General features: G+C 37.1%; 1 protein-coding gene across 1 annotated transcript in view; it reads right to left on the bottom strand.

Annotated features, from left to right (window-relative positions):
- LOC134801467 (facilitated trehalose transporter Tret1-2 homolog) overlaps positions 1 to 11,704 on the bottom strand; it is a 34,636-nt gene extending 22,932 nt beyond the window's left edge. The window contains exon 1 of the mRNA XM_063774067.1: positions 11,582 to 11,704. The gene's annotated coding sequence lies outside the window, so the exon portion shown is untranslated. The remainder of the gene's footprint in view (positions 1 to 11,581) is intronic.
- Positions 11,705 to 12,885: the final 1,181 nt, after the last annotated feature.

Below are 12,885 nucleotides of genomic sequence, written 5' to 3'. Positions count from 1 at the left end.
CTATTTTGCTATGGGACACCGTTTACGAGTTATTTACAAAAAACTAAAAAGGGACTTTAAAATTGATTGTAATTAACTTACCGGCTGCTTTGTCTTTTTAAATATTGATCCTAGCGAAAAGTGTTCTACATGTTTCTTGTAGGAAATTTTATGTTTATTATTTATGTGTGATCAACAGGGTAAAGACCGGTAGTGATCACCGAATCGTAAGAGGCACACTGACTATCAATATTAAACTTGAAAGGTCCAGCCTGATGAAGTCTACGCTCCGACCTACTCGAGCCCATGTTCAAAACCCCGAAAGCTTTCAACTCGAGCTCTCTAACCGCTTTGCTTGCCTAGAGAACTTGGCTTCAGTGGACGAAATCAACGACGGGCTAGTGGAAACTGTCCACACAGTAGGGTCTAAGTTTTTTAGACCCCGCCGTAAAGATAGACCTCAGAAATTGACCGAGCAAACCTTAAACCTCATGGCTGAACGACGCTCGCTACAGTTGCAGTCTCCCGATGACGCGGAGTCATATAGGCAGCTCAATAGACGTATATCTAAGTCCTTGCGACATGATCTGCGTCTCTTTAATACTAACCGTATTAAAGAGACTATTGAGCGAAACCAAGGCTCCAAAGTGTTCGCAAAGGACAAAGCAACGCAAGCAAAGCAAGGGTCTATTGGGCAAAGCCAGCTGACAAAGCTGAAACGGGAAGATGGCAGCATAGCGTCGAGCAAAGCGGAGGTTTTAGGTGAGATCGAGAGGTTCTATGGACAGTTATACACTTCGATCGCAAAGCCCGTTGACAGCTTGGTAGGAGATCCAAGAGCCAAGCTGTCCCGACATTATACCGAAGATATCCCGGACATCAGTCTGTACGAGATTAGGATGGCCCTGGAGCAGCTTAAGAACAACAAGGCGCCGGGCAAAGACGAAATCACTTCAGAGCTTCTGAGAGCGGGTGGAACACCGGTACTTAAAGTCCTCCAGAAGCTCTTTAATTCCGCCTTGTCCGAGGGCATAACGCCTGAAACATGGAATAGAGGCGAGGTGGTGTTGTTCTTCAAAAAAGGTGATAACAACCTATTGAAGAACTACAGACCCATCACGCTTCTGAGCCATGTCTATAAGCTGTTTTCAAGGGTCATCACGAACCGTCTCGAACACAGACTTGATGACTTCCAGCCTCCCGAACAAGCCGGTTTCCGAAAAGGCTATAGTACCATAGACCACATCCATACGCTGCGGCAAGTTATACAGAAGACCGAAGAGTATAACTTGCCATTATGCTTAGCGTTTGTGGACTATGAGAAAGCCTTCGATTCGGTGGAAACATGGGCGGTGCTTGAGTCTCTTCAGCGATGCCATATTGACTATCGGTACATCGAAGTGTTGAAGTGTTTGTATAATAACGCCACCATGTCGGTCCGAGTACAGGAGCAGAGCACGAGGGCGATTCCATTGCAAAGAGGCGTAAGGCAGGGAGACGTTATCTCTCCGAAACTGTTTACTGCCGTAATGGAAGACGCCTTCAAGCTCCTGGAATGGGAAGGACTTGGCATCAACATCAACGGCGAATACATCACTCACCTTCGGTTTGCCGACGATATCGTAGTCATGGCAAAGTCGATGGAGGAACTCAGCATGATGCTCGATGACCTCAACCGAGTTTCACAACGGGTGGGCTTGAAAATGAACATGGACAAGACGAAACTTATGTCAAATGCCAATGTTGTGCCCATCCCAGTCTCTGTTGGGAACTCGGTACTCGAAGTTGTTGACTCGTACATCTACCTAGGACAAGTAGTCCAATTAGGTAGGTCCAACTTCGAGAAAGAGGTCAACCGCCGAATCCAACTCGGTTGGGCAGCGTTCGGGAAACTACGTAATGTCTTTTCGTCCGACATACCTCAGTGCCTCAAGACGAAAGTCTTTAATCAATGTGTGTTACCAGTGATGACTTACGGCTCCGAAACGTGGTCTTTCACTACCGGCCTCATCTCAAAACTCAAAGTCGCTCAACGAGCTATGGAGAAGGCTATGCTCGGAGTTTCTCTACGTGATCGAATCAGAAATGAGGAGATCCGTAGACGAACTAAAGTCACCGACATAGCCCACCGGATTAGCAAGCTGAAGTGGCAATGGGCAGGCCACATTGCACGCAGAGAAGATGGCCGATGGGGTCGAAATGTGCTCGAGTAGTGACCACTACCAAGCGCAGCGTAGGACGTCCACCCACAAGATGGACAGACGATCTTGTTAAGGTCGCCGGAAGACGCTGGATGCGGGTCGCTTCCAACCGGCACGTATGGAGGTCCAAGGGGGAGGCCTATGTTCAGCAGTGGACGTCTTATGGCTGAGATGATGATGATGATGATGATTTATGTGTAAGATTTGTTTTTGCTATGAGTCATACTTTTCAAATTATTAACGAAAAAATAAAAACAAGGAACCTTAGAATTTATTATAATTAACTTTCCCTCTTTATTATCTTTTTAAATATTGATCCCTGCTAAAAATGTACTGAATCTTTTTTATTGAAAATTTTGTGTAGATTATTAGTTCATTTTTTTTATATTGGCCACCGTTTACGAGTTATTTACGAAAAACTAAAAAAAGGGACCTTTAATATCACATATCTCACTTCCAGTCAAGAATTCGATCAAGCAACCGGCAAATTCGGATTCAGCGGGGTCTAATTAGGTTAAAAAACCCGGTTGCCAAAAAGTAATATGTTTTGCCAGTAGAAATCAATTTTTACAAAAATGTGACCAGTCTAAATTATTCAATTTGATTAATTTTATAGCCTTTTAAAATATGTTTACACAATTTATCAATCGTGACTGAATTCCGGATTGGTTAGATGGGTGTGTGCCTTTGCTGCCCAACTTGTTATAAAATGACAATATGACGGATGAATGTCTGAAATGTCACCGTATTTAAGAATTATTTTGCTTTTCTTCGTAAGTATGTTGAAAAACATTGTGTGTATAACATATTTGCATATTTATACTGTGATTACCCATTTTATGAAACGTCCGCTAAACTAGCACAGGTCCGACGCTGACAGTGGTCACGGGCGTACTGGCGTGAGGAATAGGCGCAAGGTATTGCCGCGTAGGGTGTAATTTAGTAGGCAAAATGTTGAATTCATCAAATGATGAATGAAAAAATTAACGTATCGATAAAAGGACAAGCAATAATGAAGATTTACTTAAAAGCTATCGACTGAAGTAAGTTTCATATACATTTTCGTCCTAGTACTTCTAACATAAGGAAATAAAGACAGTGTTAGGCATGTTTTCAACTTAAGATTCTATCGAGAAAATAATGAGCCGTCGTGTTTCTGACAAGCAATAACGTAGTTCAAGGACTTATACATACTAGAAAATAATGCATGAAATCCTTGTTAAAGTCTGTAAATATGGTGGTGGTAATCAAAGAAACTTAATTGCTAAATTGGAAATCAAAATAACTAAAATGGGCCAGAATCACCAATTTTAAACTACTACGTTTAGTGCTCATCGATGTTAGTGTCGTAAGCGCCATCGACAATAAGGTCCCTTTTCATAGATAATACCACATATTACTAAAGGTTGTAAGATCACAGTTTTTACACAAGAACGTGCCCTTTTGTGTATTGTTACGCGTTTGATAACAATGAACTCGTATTATGACGTTGAGGTGTTATGACGACGTCATTATGTCTAGTTTTTATTCCGTCATTTATCAATTTTAATGGATTGGCTAACGAAACAAGCATTAGGTTATTCTATGATTTAGTCCGTTGTGGACGTTGACGTATATCTCTGGACTGGCCTTACAGGCAATAAAAAGGGGCATGAATTGGGGCCAGTACAGCGGTGTGACACCGCTACAACGCGATTGGTTGATGAGTTCGCATCACGCGCGCGATTGATCGCAACTAGTTGGGTACTGCACGATGGGCCCGTCCCGAGATAATGGTTGATTATGGTTGTGGACTTAATTAAAGGCAAAATCTGTATTTTCATCAACACAACACAAACACAGCTGATGGCAAAATTATTCTGCACGCGTTCTCTTTATTTTCTGTATTTAAAAAGAAAGTTGACGACCGTTTTTCGTAGTTACCACTTTCCTCCTTGGAAACTATTCTTACAGAATGTATCGTATTTTTGTTTTGTACAATAAAGAGTTTATATATACATACATACATTAACCAAAGCTATGCTCCTCCATATGACTTTTTTTGATTTTTTTTATAACTATACTAGTTAGGAGCGCAAAACAAATTCCATACAAATTTAAGGCTCCTTTTTAAAGATTTGACATTCATCTGACTGCTTTTTATAATCTTATAATCATAGAAAAAGATGGTAAATAAAATAATTTGAAATGATCCTCAGTTGTAATGATGAAACAGTTAAAAATATTGCTTCATGTTTACTTTAATCATGCAAAAATAGTTTGACTAGTTACTCGCAAATGATAAACTTATGTAGGGTATCAGAAACTGCGTAACTGCGCCATTTATTTGGTATTTTGGTCGTCGTTATTATCTCGGAGAAGATGAAGATAAAATGCATGATAACTACCTATACTTTTACTATAAGGTTTGCCCTTTAACATAACTTTGCCGCGTCACAGCTCACAGTTCGGTAAAAGCGAAATAACTTAAATAACTTTTCTCAAAAATGGACGGCAAAGTCGACTTTGCCGTTTAAAAATTTGGTCGCGAAGCGCGGAGTTTATGGTCAGTCGAAAATTAAAAAGTTAAAAACATTGCAGTCTCGATTTTGGGACTGCAATGTTTGCTACTAATTCCATTATTTGTCGTGTTCCAAACTTTTTAAAAGTTAAAATGGCCATATCAAATGAAGGCACAGGCCCATTAAACAGCCAAACAGATGATTAGTACCTACTTATAATTATAATGTTGGTACCGCGACTATTTAGCTGTCTCGAATAGGTTGGCGTATTTTCGGCAGAAAAATACACTTTTATTTTTTAATTAAAAAAATAAAAGGCGGCAAAGCTAATTATTTCAATTGATTCTACTTTTTTCTGTGAAAATATATACGTGAGAACGTTGCTTCTGTGAAATATTTCTATTATATTTATATTTCTTGCACCATTTTTGAGAAAAGCACTATATATGACTCGGCTGGAAGGCTACTTGCTGGCTTCGGATTCATTTAAACGGACTCCCAAGGTCGTCCGTTTAATACGAATCCTCAGCCTGCAAGTAGCTACTTCCGAGCCTCGACAATAATGTACTATAAACGCGGTGGTGGTTGTGTGTATGTACGCGGTGGGCAAAGTTATGTTAAAGGGCAAAGTTTTATACTTTTACGGTATTGAATATTATCATACGACCCTGTATTGTGTATCAACTAGATATGTATACCTACTTACTTATAACAACCGTATCAACCTTTATCTGAAGACGAGCCAAGCGAAGCGCAAAGGGCACTAGGCACTACCTATCATTCCTTAAAGCGTTTCGTCGTTCTTTTGAACTTGAGTTTAGATTATTCTAGGTATAAATTTTAGTTTCAATCACATGGCTCTTAAATACTTTAGATTTTATTGATACCTATCTCGATTTCGTCACTAACTCACTCACTGATGATTATCAAAATTTTTAGAGTACTTCACGAAGTTGAATTTTGGTATGTATAAAGCTAGTATTAGTACAGATAATTAACAAAAAAATCTAAAACATGGAACAATTACCCCTCAAACCCCTTAAAATATGGGATGGAAGTCTGTTTGAGACTTTTTGATGTTAGGGGTCTGTATAAATAATAAAATAAATAATTAAGGATTTTTAGTAAATCACCTTAAAGTACCCTTTAAATCTACCTTTAAAGTTTTAGTATCTTTGTATCTTTAATTTATTCGGTCTTGAAAAAAAGATTGAAACTTTTATAAATTACTTAAGTACATCAAGTTATATATTTTTGGATAATATTTACAAATCTGGAATACAACGAATAAAGTCGCTCGCCCTTTAAATTATCTAAGATAAGAGATGGAAGTTTGCATGGGTTTTACCATTAATTTGATGCTAGAGATCTGAAAATTATACGAGTATACAGCCTTTATTATATAAATCACAAAGGGGGCTATGAAAAAAAGGCACCTCTGATGTGCAAGAAATAGGTACTTACACCAAGAAAAAAAGAAAAAAATTAACAAAATAGGTAAAACAAATGTCATAAGCAACTTACATAAAGAAGTGAAATCCCACCAAAACATTTTCATATAAAAGGTTGCGAAGACGAGACCTATTGGCTCGCACTGTCAATAAGTTACCAGATCTTGTAAGCTTCTAACTCTACACCAGGGATGTTACGGAGCTCCGTTTCCGTTTCCGTTAAGGCGGAACTTCCGTTTGGTATTACACATCCGTTTCTGTTCCGGTTCCGTTATGTTTGAAACGGAAGTTATAACGGATGTCAATGCTTTGCGCGGCGGCGGCGTACATCAAAAACAAACAGGTTTATACCTGTCATTCGCTCATCGCCCCGCTTGCCACGTGCTACGCTAATTTGTTGTTTGTTTGTATACTTTGTTTTATTCGTGTTATTAAAATTAAAATCGTATGTGTTCTGTTGTGTAGTGACTACTGACTGTGTGTAGTGTGTGCGGTGAATATTAGTGTGTAAAAAAACGCACCATTGAAGTCGAAATCAAGTTCGATTTGGAACTATTTTGATGAAGTTAGTGGGGACACGGCTAAGTGTAAACTTTGTCTGAAGGTTTATTCTAGAAAGGAGAAAACGGCTACATCGTTAAAAAGTCATTTGAAGTGTATGCATGTTGCAGAATATGATTAATTTAACCAATCAGAAGTTGAAAAGATAAATAGTTAAATACACAGCCTTCGACATCCAAAGACACGCCGCTTCAAGAGGCGAAAATACAAATGACCCTTAAAGAGACTTTGCTAAAAAATCAAAAGTGGTGCAATTCCAATCCAAAATAAAAGCCTGGCATAATAAAGGCTGATTAATATTTGGAACTTTTGTTTTTAATAGATCTACCCTTAACATCTCGTCCACCTATCACTCAGGCTCCGATTCTGGTTCCGGTTCCGTTTTCGGTTCCGTTTCCGTTTTCGGTTCCGTTAAACTAAATTGAAAACATCTGTTTCCGTTTTCGGTTCCGATAAAACCACATCCGTTACATCCCTGCTCTACACGCCCTAACTCTACAAGCCCTAACTTCAAAAAACCCTACACCCTAGTCAAAATATTTGGCTTGGCCGTTTCGTTACTACACGTTATTATATAACAGAAAAGCAATGAATAGTGAATATTTTTTTCATCTTACGCCCACGTGACGGTAGCGATTCAGATATAATAGTTCAAGTTCAATCTTTGCAAGGAACTGAAATGTTATATATTTATAATTTTATATTTTGTTAAAGGTACTATTTTATCGTGTTAGAATTTAATATTTACTTGCGTGAGAATATGGTTTACAATTAAATGCGTTTTCCAATAGGTAGTTATTAGTTTTATGGATAATTCTTCGTGGTGACGCAGAAATATTGCCAAAAATATTGTATTGATAGTTGATACAATCCGTATCAAATAGTATGACGCAAAATATTGATATTATTGTAATGACGTCATCGGATTGATAATACACGCGTGATACATCACTTCTAAACTGGTGTCCGGTTAAAACAATTAACTTGCAAAAACATAACTGGCAAGTTAACAATTTTACCACAATTCACGTTTGTCTAAAAAAAACAACGGGTTGCACTCCGGGAGTGCCGACAGAAGTGAAAACTCAATGACTACCCCAAAATGTCTGCAGCACTAGAGTCAGACCAAGAATAGTCTGCAGCGGATTTGATAGCCCACGCAGTGAAAGTGTTATTTTAAACGTCAAACTTCTATGAAATTATGACGTATAAATGACACTTGCACTGCGTGGGCTATCAAATCCGCTGCAGACTTTTTTTGGTCCAACTCTATGTATAATTGACCCATCCTCCTTTCTATTGAAAAACTTTAGTTCCGAAATTGCTGGCCAGTGAGCTTAAATTTGTAGCGTTAATTGTTGAAAATTCGAATAGAAATTGTAAAGTTACCTTGCAGACCTCGCATCTAAATATATTTGGTCATGATATTTTGAGTTTTATTCACCAGTACTAGAGTTCACTTTTATTAGCGATTTCATCAAGATGTAGCTTTATTGAATTATATTGGAGTAATATAAAGTTAGAATGTAACTGTGAGATCCTCGTATTTCAGCCCGTACAAGATTAGAACATTGAGCTTTATTGCTTAATATAAAAGTCCAGTTTTAAATAATTGACCTGATTATGATACGTTATGACTAAAGAAGTTCTTTGGTGAATAAAAACGAAACAGCAGGGGTTACGCCTTACGCTGTCTCGAGTTTAACATTTTTTCCCCACCTCAAAAAGTGCACAGCGCCGCTAAAGAAGTTTTCTCTACAAAAATATTTAGGACGACCGGTCGACCATATACAAATCGATATACTATAGTCGGAGTAACGTCAGATGAATTGATATTTGATAGTTTTGAATTGAACCATTGAAGCTTACTGAAAACTACTGGACCGAATATAATGTGATTTGATTCAGAGTGATGTGCTATAGGTACTAGGTAGGTATGTTTAAACAAATTTAATCGTTTTAAAAATCCCTGTATCAACAGTATAATTCGCGTCTATATTTGTGTCGTTCACAAGTAAAAGGTACCACGTTGTCGCATAAGGACGCTCTAACAGGTAATTCGTATAAAGACACAAGCAAACGTCCTTAATTATGGTAAGCGAAAAAGTGCTACCTTTTGCTTAAAAACGATACATTTAAATTATTTATTAAATTTGATCTGAATAATCCATTAATAAATTGCTAATAATATTAACATCAATAAATTGCTCTGATAATTAGTTTAAGATAATGTATACGACACGTAATACTTACGTATATTTCATAAGTGCTTGTTGCTAGGCCTACATGAGTAAAGTATATTTGAAGTTGAACTTGAACTTTAATTTTAATAATCATAACATTTCGAATAAACATTCTTACATACCTACTTACCATATGTAATGTTTACATTGGTAATCCATAATATTATTGCATGTTGTAATAATCGTGAAAGTGAGAGGTGAAAGTCATTCTCTCTCTTACTCGGTAACATGATCACATGTCAAAGTGCATTGGCGGGAAAAAAAAACCGGACAAGTGCGAGTCGGACTCGCGCACGAAGGGTTCCGAATCATTACGCAAAAAACGGCAAAAGATCACGTTTGTTGTATGGTGGCCCCACTTAAATATTTATTTTATTCTGTTATTAGTATTTGTTGTTATAACAGAAATACATCATCTGTGAAAATTACAACTGTCTAGCTATCACGGTTCATGAGATACAGCCTGGTGACAGACCGACGGACGGACAGACGGACAGCGGAGTCTTAATAATAATCGTTTTTACCCTGTGGGTACGGAACCCTAAAATACGGCTTTAAGATAAGTTTTTTTTTATATTGGCTGATTTTTATTTTGCTGTTGATTTTTTTTCGTTAGGTTTTCGATAAAATTTCGTGGATAAATTGAGTTTCCTATTCTGTACAATATATGGGGCATTATCTATGACAAGGGACCTTATTGTCGATGGCGCTTACGCCGCACAGCGTCGCGCGGCATTTTATTTATATCGGTGCATCGTTAATAAATAATGGCGTTAACGCCATCGACAATAAGGTCCCTTTTTATAGATAACGTCACATATGAGCAATCACACCGTAAGTATGTCATAAAAACCGTATTTCTTAAATACACGTCGAAAACATAAGATGAATAGCACTTTCAACTTTCAACGTGCAAAACAATCAAAAATTTAGAAATAGATTTGAAATAAAGCGTTTAAAAACAACGAGTTGCACTCCGGGAGTGCCGACAGAAGTGAAAACTCAATGACAGTCTTACGTCTTACGGTCACGTGACACCTGTTACGAGTTAAACTTTTTTTTCCCATCAGAAAAAGTGCACAGCGCCGCTAAAGAAGTTTTCACTTCAAAAATACTCAAAAATATGTTTGAAATAAATGCCTCGTTTTTTATATAGGTAACTTCGATTGTCTTAGTAACATAACTAACATAAGTTAATAAATACACGATTACATAGAGTTCACTTTATGAAATATTGAAAATACAGCAAATACCTACTTACCTAAGAAACTTGTCCTACGTAAGTCAGTGTAATTATTAAAATCACGACTTATCATTGATTATTGTTGTTTTATAGTGATTTATTATGCATTAATTATAATATCATAAATGTAAATACATGTCATACGTATCATTCTTCCTGCTAGATTCCAATGACTTGTTTATTTATCAACCGAGCGAAGCGAGTTTTTAGGGTCAATTGAGTGCACTTTCATGTTTGTATATATATACTAAACTAAATAATTACTAAGATAATCTCGAGTATAAATAAATAAATAAATATTATAGGACATCCTTACACATATGCACTAAGCCTTACATTAAGCTTAAGAAGGCTTGTGTAGTTACCTACTCAGACAACGATATATATACACAACTTCTATCACTCTGGAACAGATATTTGTGTTCATCACACAAATAAATGCCCTTACCGGGATTAGAACCCAGGACTATGGTCTATATATGCGACCGACAAGGCCAGACGGGTCGTTAGTCGTCAGTACCGTATAATATAAAATATAAGTTTGAAATGTACATCAGCTAAGTACTTATAATTTTTATAAAGTAGTAATGTTTGTCTATTAAGGAAGAAAATCAAATTAAGTATTATATTTTTGCTCGTCTGTTCGGGGCAAAGTGGTAGTTTATCCCAAACAACAGTGCGAAAATCCAATAAAATCAAATAATACGTTGATCAGTAATCTAAAAATGTATTAGGATATAATTATTTTGATTAAACTGTCATAAAAAAATAACCTTATATACTTAATTATTAGAGACACGTTGTTCAATTGTTATAAAAAAAATTTCCTACTTCCAATAAGAAAATATTAAGTGCAAAAAAATACGCTATGTTGCCAATGCGTCGCGCTTATAAAAGTGGCAATTAGTCTAGATTTGCTATTTTAATTGAGCTATGTAGGGAATTCGCGGATTCCGATACTACGCTTTTGGCTATTTATTTTTGATACCTGGACTAGTAGTCATCCTTTGACCTAAGAGGTCTACATTTTTTGGACGGCCTGTCTTTTTAGGGCAAGTTCTATGATTACGGTAAAATATAGTTTAAAAATCAAAAGTTTAAATTACATTGGGAAAAGTTACTAGTAGGGATAGGTATTAATATCTGTATTTTTTATTTGGGTTTATTAATCTTAATGTTACGATGAAAATAATATTATTAAAAACATTTTGTACCATTTTCTAAAAATGTTTATACTTACCTAACTTAAACTTTAAATGTATGTGTCATTTGCAAAAATGTAAAAAAGCTTTTAAATAATAAATCACAAAATAATTAAAATCATTAAATTCTTGTGACCATCCCTTGTCATCTTTCTCCACTATTTACATAAAAATCCACAGATAAAAAATAATAAGCTAACCTTTTTATTATTCGTTTACACAAACACTGTCAACTATTTGATCAACACTTGTCTGTGACAGCTGCGCGGGCGCGTGCGGCGGCGATCGAGCGGGGACTGCATGATCTATAGATCATTGATAGCAATAATATAGCGAGATGTCGTCTTGTGTGGTTAAGTGTAATCGTTGAGTAATTAAAAATTACAGTCTGTGTAAATAAAATTTAGTTCTAATTTAAACATCTGAGGTAAAGATGCCTCCGTTTCTCATTTTTAGGGTTCCGTACCCAAAGGGTAAAACGGGACCCTATTACTAAGACTTCGCTGTCCGTCCGTCCGTCCGTCCGTCCGTCCGTCCGTCCGTCTGTCACCAGGCTGTATCTCACGAACCGTGATAGCTAGACAGTTGAAATTTTCACAGATGATGTATTTCTGTTGCCGCTATAACAACAAATACTAAAAACAGAATAAAATAAAGATTTAAATGGGGCTCCCATACAACAAACGTGATTTTTGACCAAAGTTAAGCAACGTCGGGAGTGGTCAGTATTTGGATGGGTGACCGTTTTTTTTTTTGCTTTTTTTTTGTTTTTTTTTTTGCATTATGGTACGGAACCCTTCGTGCGCGAGTCCGACTCGCACTTGCCCGGTTTTTATCTATAAAGAAAAATTCAATATTGATTTTAATCAACTTATTTTTCACTAGTTTTAAAATAGCGGTCAGATAATTCAATTACAATCAGCAACAGTGAAAATGGACCACCTGTTTGGGATTTTTTTGACTCTGTAGAACCCTACTGTATTTAATATTAATGTAAATTATACAAACTTAATACCTTATAAAATAAAATAACTAAAACTAAGCCTTCAGCAAAAAGGCGTCGTCGAACGCCTTAGCGCTGTCTAGGAACCAACTGCGCAACTTGGTAAGGGTGCTTACTGGGCATTGCGGCCTAAATAAGCACATGCACACTATGGGGAAACGTGACATGCGGCGGTGCAGACTCTGCATGGAGGCGGAGGAGACGCCCTTGCACATCCTCACAGAGTGCCCTTGCCTAATGCGTACTCGTGACCTAATCCTGGGCGGACACTTTTTGCGCCCGGAGGAGGTAAAGTCTCTCGAGACCAAAAAAATCCTACAGCTGTTTGAAGTTGCAGGTTTGGATCGAGAGTTGTAGTAGGTGGCGATCACAATAGATCAGGAATGGTCGCAGTGATACATAGACTTTGGAGTCTTATATAGCCCCTAAAAAGAAGAAGAAGAAACCTAACAAAAAAATAAAAATCCCTAAAACCTACCTTCTAAGCCTAGGCCCCTCGGT

The sequence above is a fragment of the Cydia splendana genome, chromosome 22, assembly GCF_910591565.1.
Source record: "Cydia splendana chromosome 22, ilCydSple1.2, whole genome shotgun sequence".
Classification (NCBI taxonomy): Eukaryota; Metazoa; Arthropoda; class Insecta; order Lepidoptera; family Tortricidae; genus Cydia; species Cydia splendana.
The sequence above is the reverse complement of the archived record's forward strand: the minus strand, read 5'-3'. Positions and strand labels throughout refer to the sequence as shown.